We start from the raw sequence: 13,568 nt of genomic DNA, 5'->3' as shown, positions 1-13,568 counted from the left end.
TTCAGCACCTCCTGCCTGCCGGTGATCAGCTGTTCAGAAGTGTGCAGGAGGCGCTGGGGGAAAAGGGTGGAGCTGATTGGCGGGGCTGCCGATGGGGGTAGGGAGAGGCAAGGGGAAGGGGTGGAACGGGGGCAGGAAGAGGTGGGCATGGGGGTTTGGGAGAAGTGGTGGGGTGGGGTGGGGTCTGGGGCAGAGCAGGGGGCCAGCACCCCTGAAGAACTCAAAGTCGGCACCTCTGCATTCAATAATTAGTTAATTTTTCATAAACTCTATGTTGTTAGGAATATGGGGCACTGAGGTGATAGGGGTGGTAGGAGATCTTGAAGGGATCGACAGGGAAGCTGACTTCAATGGAGCTGTGCTACTGCTATATTTTATTACACCAGCTGAGGATCTGGCTCCAGAATTTTATAATGGTAATCCTACAGATCATCACTGGATAATATTGGAGAATGTTCCCAAGAAAGACTCTTCTCATTTGAATCCAGGAAGAAGCACCTCTTGGTGGGAGAAAACCCAAAAGTGAAATATGAGCATCTGATCTCTGACCCCACTACAATATCTGAAATACCTTCAGCAAAAGTGAAAGGATATTACGTGGAAGGATCAATTATTCAAGATTTAATGAAAAGATCATGCCTATTTCTACCTTGCTACCATCTCAATGGCTATTTAATTTATCTGAAGAAGTTGTGGAATGTCACATTAACTCCAGAAAAATAATATAATATCTCTACATGATCATTTAAACTGAGAATATTGACAAACGATATCAACAAGCTGCCTAAAATGTATGAAAGAGCACAACTCATTTTAAATGAGATGGGTAGCATTTTGGTTTGAGTTCTAGACCATTATTCTAGTTAGTGTCACATTACTTATATGACAGCTTGTCATTTATCTGATATCATTCTGTGAGCTTTAAGAACACTTTTTAGAAATTGTACGGCAATGGCTGCATCCATTGCCATTCATACTTCAATTAGCTTCTCAACTGCCATGGTAATGGCAGGGTATTGCCATCAAGCCACTAGCTAAAACTAGCTGTTTTACTGTTTATTTGCCAAGGGCCAACTAGAGCCACTGAATGGAAAAGCACTGACCTGAATCAATGGAGAAAACGGCTGTTTTGCTGCCGCATCACATGTGAGAGAACTTCAGTCTCTTCGAACTATTTGTATGAATTATAATCATACCCCACTATTGTTCCTTTGAGGATTGTTTCTCACTCAGACTCAGACTTCGGAAAGCACAGAATTGTTAATGTATGTATGAGGTGACAGCATGATCAATTGTATAGGGCAATGGACTGAGAGTCAGCAGACTTGGATTCTAATCTTAGCTCATCCGTTAACTTACTGGGTGCCCTTGGGAAAGTCACTTCACCTTTCTGTGCCTCTGTTTCCCTTCACCCTTTGTCTATTGGTACTGGAAGCTCTGTGGGGCAGGTATGTGTTTAAAATAATGGGAGCTAATCTTTCTTTACTTTAAAAATAAAACAAAAAAACAACAAAAAACAACAACAACAAAAACCTGATGAACGTGGGAACTATTGAATGATTAAATTAGAAGGAAAGAAAATGTTAGTGAAAGTTAGCGAATCCCACATATGTTATTTCAACAGCTGTCTGCACTACGATTTTTCATGGATTCTTCATTTTGGTGGTTCAATCTTTGAGGTGCAGCAGGATGAGAGTTATGATGAAAAATTGTAGGCATGGAAATATGGTGCAGAATTATAAGATGTCTCCAATTCAGTTAGAAAAACCCGCCTCAGCTGCAGAACCCAAACATGTCAAATTATTTTAAGGAGAAAGTTCAGATTTAATAAAATGTACAGTACCATATCATAGTGGATCCTGGGAAAATAGAGCTGTTCAGTTTGTACCCATCTACTGCAAGGATAAAGCCAATAGAGACTGTGGAGTAGAATGTGTCATTCAATTTAGCTTTATCCTCTGCCTGTGTGAGTTGGTTACTCAGGAGGCTGGAGCTGGTATTGTGAGCTTTAGTTAAGAGATTCCACTTATCAGAAACTTGCACCTTTTGCTCAAACAAATGTGAACACAATCTGAATGCAAAGGTGGTGCTGCTGCAGTAGTCTTGACAGACAGCATGACTTTGAAGCTGGCCACAGACTTCAGAGTCAGTGAAACGCTTGCCAGGAAAAGACATGCAGTATTAAAATTACTTCATCCATATCCTGTATTGAGAGAGAAACTTTCATAGAATGTAGACAAAGATTATTGAAGTTTTGGATATGAAGTGATCTAAGACAATGCCAGATGCAAACAAATTTCTGCACTATTCTTGGGGAAACAGCCTACCAGTTGAGTGCAAAACAGATTGAAGAAATAGTGACATTGGTAACAGCAATGGTTAGCAGAGCATGAGTCACCGCAATCAGTCCTATACTCAACATATTTATTTCATCTTCATCTTAGAATACAGCAGCACAGCCATTGCCACAATTCTAGTAGACAAATATCTGAATGATGAAAGGTCAATCATTCAGTGACCCTTTAATGTAATGAGAACTGAAAAACCAGCTGGGTAGCCAACTCTGGAAAAATTGCCTTCGTCTGTTCAAGTGCTGTGTATAATACAGATTTAGTACATCCAGTTGCTCTGTGATAGACAGTATGAATAAGCCTATTTAGTATAGACAATGCAAGACATTGCACTCTCCTTCAAATAAATTAGTAAAATACTGAAATTTATAGGCCTATCTTCTTAATACATACTTTGGCAGAAGAGGCAGCATAAGGAGACATGGAGGAGACTCAAACTTTTTAGTGGCATAGGTCCACTTTCAATCCTAAAGTTCCTCCCCAAGTGGAATTCCTATTGAATTAATAGGAGTTCCCTAAATGGATCAGATGCAGGAGTGGGCCTCTCACTGAAAATCAGTGCAGTTTTGCTGATTTACATCAGCTGAGAATTAGCACACCTGATAGTGTTCTGAAAAACTGTACTAGATAATTTTATGACTGTGTGTGTGTCTGCATTTAGGCCCCAATCCTCTGCACGGTTCCTAGCATGAGTAGCTGGGCCAGGATGTGGATAGATACATGGGGTGGGGGAAAGAATCCTCCCCATGAACACGTGAACTGGCTCCAGCCACTGACTGAAGTAGCAGTGCATGCTTCTGCCATACCCTTCCCCTCCTCTGGGAAAGGAGACGGGAAGATCTTCATAGCAGTACATTCTTTTTGGTCTTCCCCAGCCCACCTCTCAAACTTTGTGTTGCTGTGCATTAGGCTCCAGGGAGCTGAACTCTGCGTAAGGAGTGCACGGCCCCTGCACAGAAGACCAACACACAATCCCTGCCTTGTACAGTGGGACCATTTTGGAGGCAGAAGCAGCATGATCTGGGCCTCAGAATAGGAAAAATTATTATAGGGAGGTAGTAGTACCACTTTTAGTAAGGCTTATTCATAACTATTGAAAGTTTGTGGCCTCGAAAACCATAGCCTTCTGTATGTTTCATCCAGAGCTGTGATGTAAGGTTGTTTGAGGATTTTCTCCCAGTCACTAGCATGGGCCCAGTTTTAATCATGCCATTTCTCCACATGTGGAATTTCTAGTGAATCAATGGGAGTCCGCCCAATGAACAGGTGGAACAGTGGAACCCTTTCACTGGATGTCAATAGGGCTAAGCTAATTTACACCAGGAACTTCTCTCTCAGCAGTAAGTATGGATATTAACTCAAGGCTGGATATTTTTTTTATGTTTCTCCATAGTTGTTAAGAACCTCTCTTTAATAATATATTTTTGCATTTTAACTGTGTCTCAGTTATAATTAAAACTTCAGTCAGGACCTATTTCTGTTCTTCCACACAAAGAATTTGACCACTGTCTTAATGAGAAAAATAATGTCAAATGGCTTACGGCAATGAACAGAAAATGCTTTTGGACCTATATTTTGGTGCAGTGTGTGCAGTGTCATTCTGGGTAAAGTCCTGCACTCAGGCAAAATTCTCCAGCCATTGAAGCATTGATCCTTTGCATGAAGAGAACACCTTGCCTGCACAAAGAATTCTGACACCAATGGCTGTAACTGAGGCTATCCATCGTGTCAAAATTAAAAAGGAGTTGTTATTCTCATTTAAGGAAGTCAATTTCATTAATGCATAATTTAAGAATGTAACTTTATTATATATTTCCCTCTGCCTTCTACAAAGACATTGGGAAAGACATGAATAAATGAGCATGCAATTGTACAAATTTTACTGGGTTGTAAGACAAAAAGTTCAATGTCCTTACTTTCTAGGCCTTGCTAAATGGAGTACAGGGGAAAGTCAGAGTCCTCTTGCCAGAACTGGCTTTAATATGAACACTTAAGACAGTGGTTCTCAAACTTTTGTACTGGTGACCCTTTTCACACAGCAAGCCTCTGAGTGCAACCCCCTTATAAATTAAAAACACTTTTAAATATATTTAACACCATTATAAATGCTGGATGCAAAGCAGGGTTTGAGGTGGAGGCTGGCAGCTCGCGACCCCCCATGTAATAACCTTGCAACCACCTGAGGGGTCCCGACCCCCAATTTGAGAACCCCTGACTTAGGACATTGATATATGGGTTTACTACTTGTGAAATGAAAATGAAAATAAAAGCAGCTGTCTATGTATTGTGCTGTTCGTCATCTACACTGCTTTACTATGTTTGGGATGGCATGCAGATAAACAGGCATTTACGTTCAACATAGCAGTGCTAATCTAAAGTAACTGACATTCACTACCACTGCATCATAACACATTATTAAGGTCTCAAAATAGCAAGAGCATCATTAAGATTGTGTCAGAATTTTCTGTTTCACAGGGACTGTACTCAATGTCTCATCTTTATTCAGAACCCTCTTTTGCAATCATGCCACGGGGAATTTGAACCAAATTTCAGCCACTGATTAATGTGTGTGTGTGTGTGTAATGATCTCCCATGTTTGTTAGAAAATATAGGGAAACTGGAAAAGCCTGATTTCCTTCCCTCCCTGCACAATGCACATTTGCTACCCCATACTCCTGCCTAAGCAGTAACATTGGGACATTAGAAATAATCAGCCACTCATCATTCCCTCCCTCTTGTTCATTTGTATACTTGAGGAGGTCACTATTTCCCTAGTTGTTATGGCAACAACTGCCTTTGATAACTGATATGTCTGACTCCCATAACATTATTCCAAAGAAGGGTCCTAGGAGGAGATGTAATGAAAGCAGACTGGGTTTGGAAAAGCCTGTGCTCCTTTCGGGTCTCTACAGGGTAGGTTACACTGTTTCTTTTCAAAGGGCAATTGTTCATTTTTATTATAATTTTTTTTAGAAATACAAGTTTACGTGAAAATAAGGTACAAAATTCCAGTTCCTTTTCCTGTATATTTTTACCTGCTTCTTACAAAGTGGAGGCTATAGCTTTCTGAATATTTACCTTTGTAATATGGGAAATTTATAGCACTGAGCCCTTACTCAGATTCCTGTCACACAACTTTTATTGATAGATAGATATGGATATAGATATATTCAATGGCACTAAACTTAGTCCTTCTTACTGTTTCTTCATAATACATTTTGTAATATTGGTAATGTACATAGGACTACACTAAACATACTTATAGCAGCTGCAACTACTATTCATACAGCTTTTGTAATTATCCTTGCTAATTACAGTTGGGAGGTAGAATTGGGTACTGTGTGCTACATTAAAACTAGAGAAATTAAAACAGAGCCATTTTATGGAACTATTATGTTCTTTTGGGGACTGCAGCTCTTAGTGAAGCATTAGCTAATTAAAAACACCAGCATAGTTCCTGAATAAACCATTAAAGTTAAAGGTTACTTTCACACTTGAGTGGTATATGTCAAAACACTTTTTCCTGGTTTGTAGGCCTCGTGGCATATATAATTTAGTAACAGTGTGCACAGTGGAAAAATTCTGTATATAATGGTGACAAAAACACATAGGATAAGGGATCTTGAAAGGAGATTTGCTGTGTTGTCAATTCTGTTTTGCTTCTTTTAAGAATATTTTTTCAAGTCTCCATCCGACTTTTTGGATCAGTCCTTATCTGTGGGTTCTGTACGTGTTTTGTTCCCCCCCCCGCCTTTTGTGTTTGTAAAATTGAGTGTGCTGGAGTGTGAAATCCATCAATAGAGAAAATTTTTAATATTTCACTATATTCTATATTTCAATCTCCAAACATGGTATTGTTTTCAGATGAGGGAGGTTTCTCTAAAACAGTTTCATTTTTTTCCTAAATGTACAAATATTTTTAGTATCTTACTTTGCTCCAAGATGATCAATTGCGATAGAAAATAAATAGATCTAACAGACCCAAAGAAAGGCAATTTCAGAAATGTTAGATTTTTATTGTCAAATGTCAATAAACATTGAGTTTGTGATACACACGCAAACCGATATAAAGTATTTCTGTTGATGATAATCAAAATGTACCAGTAAACAAAATTTAAAAAAGTTAAATTTAAGGTTATTTATTTTGTATATTTTGACATATGATCCCAACAATTTGTGTTTTTTTTTTTGTAGGTTATAAATCTTTTGAATCTCAAACATCTGTCATTTATGTTTGACACTCCTCCATAGTTTCCTGCAGCTGTGAATATTTAAACTTATAAAAATAAAAAAAGCTTAAAAATAAATGAATATTGTCTGTCAAAGTGTATTTACATAACAAACTCTGAGAAGCCTATTTATACAAGAGTGTCTCATGTCACAATCTGGTTCAGTCGCCCACTCTGGACAGGCACCAGTTTCTTGCTAGTGGACCCAACCATTGGATCCCACATGCTCCTAAGCCAACCTGGTCTGGGCAGAAGTGGGTCACTATTCCTAGGTCTGGGTCTTTAAAACAAATTCCCAGGTGCAGTCCTCATGTCTGCCACCTTTGGGAAGTGGGGCCTCGCAACTTGACTGCCTTAGGCCCCGTGCACCCACTTTCTGATGTACGCTCCATCAGAGTTCCAGCTCACTGGGGTGCTCTCAGTTTCTTGATTAACCCCTTCAGGGAAAACATGGCTGAGGAGGGATTTAAACTAGGTTCACTGGAGAAAGGAGACCAAAGACCTGAGTTAAGTGGGTAAGTGGGATACCAGGAGAAAGCACGAACAGGAGAGCACAAGAGGGGAGGACTCCTGCCTCATACTGAGAAAGCAGGATGATCTGTGAGTTATGTTAAGTGCCTGTACACAAATGCAAGAAGCCTGGGAAACAAGCAGGGAGAACTGGAAGTCCTGGCACAGTCAAGGAATTGTGATGTGACTGGAATAACAGAGACTTGATTGGATAACTCACATGACTGGAGTACTGTCATGGATGGATATAAACTCTTCAGGAAGGACAGGCAGGACAGAAAAGGTGGAGGAGTTGCATTGTATGTGAGAGAGCAGTATGACTGCTCAGAGCTCCAGTATGAAACTTCAGAAAAACCTGAGGGTCTCTGGATTAAGTTTAGAGGTGTGAGCAACAAGGGTGATGTCGTGGTGGGAGTCTGCTATAGACCACCAGAGCAGGGGGATGAGGTGGGCGAGGCTTTCTTCAAGCAGCTAACAGCTGCTACTAGATCACAGGTCCTGATTCTCTTGGGAGACTTTAATCACCCTGATATCTGCTGGGAGAGCAATACAGCAGTGCACAGACAATCCAGGAAGTTTTTGGAAAGTGTAGGAGATAATTTCCTGGTGCAAGTGCTGGAGGAACCAACTAGGGGCAGAGCTCTTCTTGACCTGTTGCTCACAAACAGGGAAGAATTAGTAGGAGAAGCAAAAGTGGATGGGAACCTGGGAGGCAGTGGCCATGAGATGGTCAAGTTCAGGAACCTGACAGAAGGAAGAAAGGAGAGCAGCAGAATACAGACTATGGACTTCAGAAAAGCAGACTGACTCCCTCAGGGAACTGATGGGCAGGATTCCCTGGGAGAACAACATAAGGGGGAAAGGAGTCCAGGAAAGCTGGCTGTATTTTAAAGAATCGTTATTGAGGTTGCAGGAACAAACCATCCCAATGTGTAGAAAGAATAGTAAATATGGCAGGTGACCAGCTTGGGTTAAAAGTGAAATCCTTGCTGATCTTAAACACAAAAAAGAAGCTTACAAGAAGTGGAAGATTGGACAAATGACCAAGGAGGAGTACAAAAATATTGCTCAGGCATGCAGGACTGAAATCAGGAAGGCCAAATCACACTTGGAGTTGCAGCTAGCAAGGGATGTTAAGCATAACAAGAAGGTTTTCTACAGGTATGTTAGCAACAAGAAGGTGGTCAGGGAAAGCGTGGGCCCCTTACTGAATAGGGGAGGCAAACTAGTGACGGAGGATGTGGAAAAAGCTAATGTACTCTGCCTTTTTTTGCTTCTGTCTTAAGAAAGCGCTGGATATCTACAGGTCTTTGGGTAATAACAAACCGTCCTGTCTTCACACTCGCTCTCTCTCTCTCTCTCTCTCTCTCTCTGTCTCCAGCCTGGACGTCTGGCATGTAGTGGAGGACAGCCCTCCCTTCCAGAGAGAGTATCCCCATTAAATAGTGTCTCTGACCTCTGCCAGGTGTCAATTTGGAAATTCCAACCAACAGCCATGTGAGTCCCACATGAAGAAAACCATTGTCTACGTGAGGTGGGCCAGTCATTGAGAGGCTTTAAAAGCTTGGAGCTGTTTCATTGATCATTCCCTCTAAGGTGTTCCACACCCCTCCCTAACAAGGCAGTGTCTGGAATAAATTGGCCTTATCAAGATCAGGCTGTTGGTTTTTTTTCAGTCCAGCAGACAAAATGGACTATAATAATGGACTGCAGTATCTGATACAGACATATCCCCCTCGGTCACAGTCTGCACCACACTTGCAGGATCAAGTTGGCTGGGGCCCCTGTATAGGAGGGGCAGAGTGACTTATAAAATTTGTTTTTAGATATAATAGTTAAAAGTCAAGCTTCCTCTTCCTGCCTTTACAAGATACCATGTCATTACTAAGATTACATTTCTAAAATCCATGCTTAAAAAACACCCTCATGACGTTAACCTCAGCAGATAAGATATGGTACTTAGTAAAGCAAAGAGTTCACGTGTGTGTGTCTTGGGGGGAAAAAAGCATCCCAACACCAATGCTTCTGCTTTCCTCTTTTGGTCTGATTGATGGCATGCCTTTACCTGCATAATCTAGTGAGGCAGTTATTAAATCTCACCTTGAAAGATTTATGAGTTTGCTTCTCAATGAGCAATGCAAGTGATCTCTTCAAAGATTTGTGGAAACCTCATTGAAATGTTGCTCATGCATGTTTGTGACCTCTATAAAAATGAACATTGATCAATGCTGATGTAGCTAAAAAAGTTCCATAACTTTATTGTTTGTATGGTGTAAAATCTGTTCGCAGGATCGGGATACTAGCTTTCATCCCTAGCATCAATACCAGTTACTTCTACTCTTGCCTTTGAATTTTACTTTGCAATGAATTTCCACAATGGATGCAGGGGGAGATGGGGAGTCAGGTGCCTAACTGATATTTGTACTTTTGAAAAATCTTTCCTGCTGTCTGGAATAAGTATGGATTGTTATGAGAGAAGAAGGAAAGATCTTGCCACTGGGGTGAAAGCTTGGGGGGAAAAATACTGCAGGTAAAACAGATCAAGTAAGGTGTACCTAGAAAATCAGTAGTATGCAGAGAGATTTAAAATAGAGGACTTGTGTTGTATTACAAGGATAAGGTTTTAAAAAGATAATATTGTATCTTTATGATGGATGTGTCCATAAAAATGTTTATTAGGCAAAGCTCATTCAGTTTTTGGTATCTCCGAATTTTGGGCTGGCATCAGCCCTGTTGTATAGCACTGTTTTCTTTAACCACTCTTAAGGCTTTCTAATGCCCCCGTAGTGTACAATTGAAATTGACTTCACTGGCACCAGGAACAGGCCTTAAAACTGTGCAGAAGCCTCCATTTTATCTTTGAAAGCCCCTTATGAATGTTTTCAGGTCCAAATGTATACATCTCTTCATTCAGCATAAAATTTTCTGCACTACACCTCCAACCAGTTAAAAAATTATGTGAGTCCCCGGCCTGGTATTTTTTATAGCACTAGGATTGCACAAAAAACCCAAAAACATATCCAGGGAAGCAGATAGGAGCTGTTCTCACAAACCCCTCAGGGTTTGCCTTGTGTAAATGCTAAGGAGTATTCTAATTGCTATTATCACCAGGGATTTGATACTTCTGGAAAGACAACCCTGGCTGAGGGTGTTAAGTAGGGATTTTCTTTTATTTCCTTAGGGCTCTGGCCTTATATGCTTTTTTAAATTATTATTATTGGGAAACACATTTCAAGACTAAATCTTATGCTTTTTACTTTTGTCTAAAATGTGAGTCACAGTTGCAAATCTTTTGAGTTTTCTAACCATTCAGTTTGTGTGCTTCTTACCATATAGATCTATGCATAGAGTCTAATTGAATGGCATCTCAAAGAAATAAATAGCATGCTGCTACAATGGGTCAGAGTAATAAAAGGGATATTCATGGATAGAAACTAGTATCAGTGATTTTATTCCCTGCACATTTCTGCTATGAACTTGTAAGGGATTAAAGGTATAAACAGTTTCAATAAACAGATTAGGAGTATTTGTGGATCTTAGAGACTAACAAATTTCTTTGAGCATAAGCTTTCGTGGACTACAGACCACTTCAGCGAATCCACAGAATGGAACAAATAGTAAGAAAATATATATATATATACAGAGAACATGAAAAGGTGGAAGTTGCCATACCAACTCTAAGAGGCTAATTAATTAAGATGAGCTAGTATTACCAGGAGAAAAAAAAATGTTTGTAGTGATAATCAAGATGGCCCATTTCAGACAGTTGACAAAAAGGTGTGATTATCACTACAAAAGTTTTTTTTTCTCCTGCTGATAATAGCTTATTTTAATTAATTAGCCTTGTAGAGTTAGTATGGCAACTTGCACCTTTTCATGTTCTCTGTAGGTATATATATCTTCTTCCTATATGTTCCATTCTATGCATTTGATGAAGTGGGCTGAAAATGAGAGAAATATTTGTATTTAAACAATCCAGATAAAAGAAATTTAAATGTTCCCCCCACACCCTGTTCTCAGCTAATGGCTCTGATACATACAAGCTTATGCTCAAATAAATTTGTTAGTCTCTAAGGTGCCACAAGTACTCCTGTTCTTTTTGCGGATACAGACTAATATGGCTGCTACTCTGAAACCTGAAATAAACAGATTTTTTTGGTTAGGGCCCGATCCAAAACACATTGAACCCTTTGATTTCAGTGGGTTTGGGGTTAATCACTTAACCAGCAACCTTTGCATTGGGTTATTGCTTGAAACATTTATGACCAATTCCTTTTTAAATGTGTATTTTCATCAAATGATCTTTATACACGCAGACACATGTTACACTAACTAATGATCCTCCTTCAAAACCCTCCTTAAAACTCTGCTTTGAGATGAAGCCTACACAAACACAGACAAGGTTTCTGTTGTGCTGAGACCACAGCATACCATTCTGACCATATTTGTCTCATTGTTTCTTTGTATTCCCCCATCTGTCTGTATCCATCTGTTGTGTCTTGTTTTAGATTATAAACTTTTTTGGACAAGGACTGTCTTTTTGTTCCTGCTCCATGATAGGAGGTTCTAGGTGCAACTATTCTTCTACTATACTACTACTATTAAAAATAATAATAATTATCCTGGGGAGAAAAATCTCACTGTGAACTTGTGGTACCATTCAAATCAATGAGAGTTTTGCCATTGACTTCAGTGGGGCCAGGGGTTTCCTCAACATTCTTGGATAGCCTTCAGAATTGTGCCTGTGAATATTAGAGATTTTCTTGAAGAGTGTGGATTTTGTTGTTTTGTTAAGCACAGTCTATATTTGTAGTGCTGTACAAGACACAATGATAAAGAACATGCTTGCCCTGAAGTCTAAAAGGGCAGGACATAAGGAACACAGATGGTCTAAGAAATGTAGCATAGGGAGTTGCTTGTTTTTATTTTATATAAAATAATCTCTAATTTGTCAAAAGATCCAGGTCATATTATCATAAACCAGATTATATTGCAGTTTTTATTCAAGTTTTGAGCTAGTAAAGTAACCAAAGTGTGGGCTGATCCTGAAAACCTTTACTCATGCATGTATTTCTTACTCCCATGAGTAAAGCTTTGCAGGATTGTGCCGTATAGCATTAACAAGAATATTTAATTTATTAAATTTATCAATTTATCTGTTGTTTTAATTACCTAGCCTAATACAAAATCATTCCATATCATTCCAGTTCTAATTTCCCAGCACTCCTGAGGTCCCTTCCAACCCTATGATTCTATGAAAGATAGAGGTAGTACACTATAGCTACAGCACTATAGTTATTTTTGTGTTCCTTCTGAAGCAGATTCTGAATAGAAAGTGTACTAGTCTTGATCTGGTTCCTGCCTGTTGAGATGTCCCTTTAGATCCTTATAGGCAAAGGATCTATATATGGTATGAGACAGAGGCTCTTATGAATCTCTTTCTTTCTCTTTCTGTATAAGTGGTCTTAGCTCTGAAGATTTTAATACATTTTCTTCTAGCAAGAATTTCCAAAAGCTTATAGTCTTACAGACGTATTTCTTTCTGAAAATGTATTGTTTCTGCACATACTGGGAAAGATGAAATCATTTATTTTAGTGAACGGGCTGCAAGGGCTGAAGTACAAACAACTATTATGAAGGATTACAGGACCCCAGACTGAAGAACTTCCAAGAAAGAAATTGTTGTAGCCACCTACAGGAGGAAAGGGGGAAATGAACTGAATGTGTACTATATTTGCATATATAAAGTAGATCCTGTGTTTTAAAAGTTCTTGCTTTTCACTGTTTAAGTTGTTTACTCTTCATAACTTATTAATTTCTGTAGCAAGTAAGTTACTTACTGTGTAAGATTTCTTTAAAACTAAGACAGTAATCTTTGTGGCACCTAGATATCTTTGTATGAAAAGTTATTTGTCTTAAAGTATCTGTCCTGCTTTAGTCTTATAGCTCAGCATAGGATTGTGTTGCCTTGTCAGGAATCAACATTCAGGTTACTCAGCAGAAAACTTTAAGAACTGAAGCAAAAAGTTTCTAGAACTCTGTTTTAAACAAAATGCGGGCAAATTCATCCTTGGCATCACTCCAGCGGCTTTAATGGATTCAAAGAAGGTCAAAGTTTGGCACTATACTTCCAGAAATGACATTTTCCAAAATAATTTTCACTTAAATCCATATTCTTGATTGAAAATTGTTGAAGCAATTTTCAGTATAATTAATGTGTTGTTGGCTGAAAGATTTAGAAACGGAGACCAAATTTAATTATAATCAAGGTCTTGAGTATTTTGGCACCTGCATATTGGCTGACCATTAGTGGGCATAGCAGTAGTGTTTTTATTTTTATTTGTATTATTTGTATTATTTCTATTTGTATTTAATAGAAATCCAGAGGAAAACCTTTCAGAACAGAGTCCCATCCACCATGAACAGGTCAATGTATTCAGAGAACCACCAATACATGCCTGGAAGTATGCTTCCCAGC

The 13,568-nt window shown here is 39.1% G+C and overlaps 2 long non-coding RNA genes across 4 annotated transcripts in view; both read left to right on the top strand.

Moving 5' to 3' along the window:
• The window catches only part of LOC120371294, a 30,850-nt gene that overhangs the window by 7,245 nt on the left and 10,037 nt on the right, over nt 1–13,568 (top strand). The gene's annotated exons all lie outside the window — the stretch shown is intronic.
• Nucleotides 1,078–6,618, top strand: LOC120371296. Its single transcript, XR_005584261.1, has 3 exons — nt 1,078–1,146; nt 3,588–3,691; nt 6,546–6,618. It is a non-coding gene; the product is annotated as an uncharacterized LOC120371296 (long non-coding RNA).

This window comes from Mauremys reevesii, linkage group 9 (genome assembly GCF_016161935.1).
Source record: "Mauremys reevesii isolate NIE-2019 linkage group 9, ASM1616193v1, whole genome shotgun sequence".
In the NCBI taxonomy this organism is placed as follows: domain Eukaryota; kingdom Metazoa; phylum Chordata; order Testudines; family Geoemydidae; genus Mauremys; species Mauremys reevesii.
The sequence above is the reverse complement of the archived record's forward strand: the minus strand, read 5'-3'. Positions and strand labels throughout refer to the sequence as shown.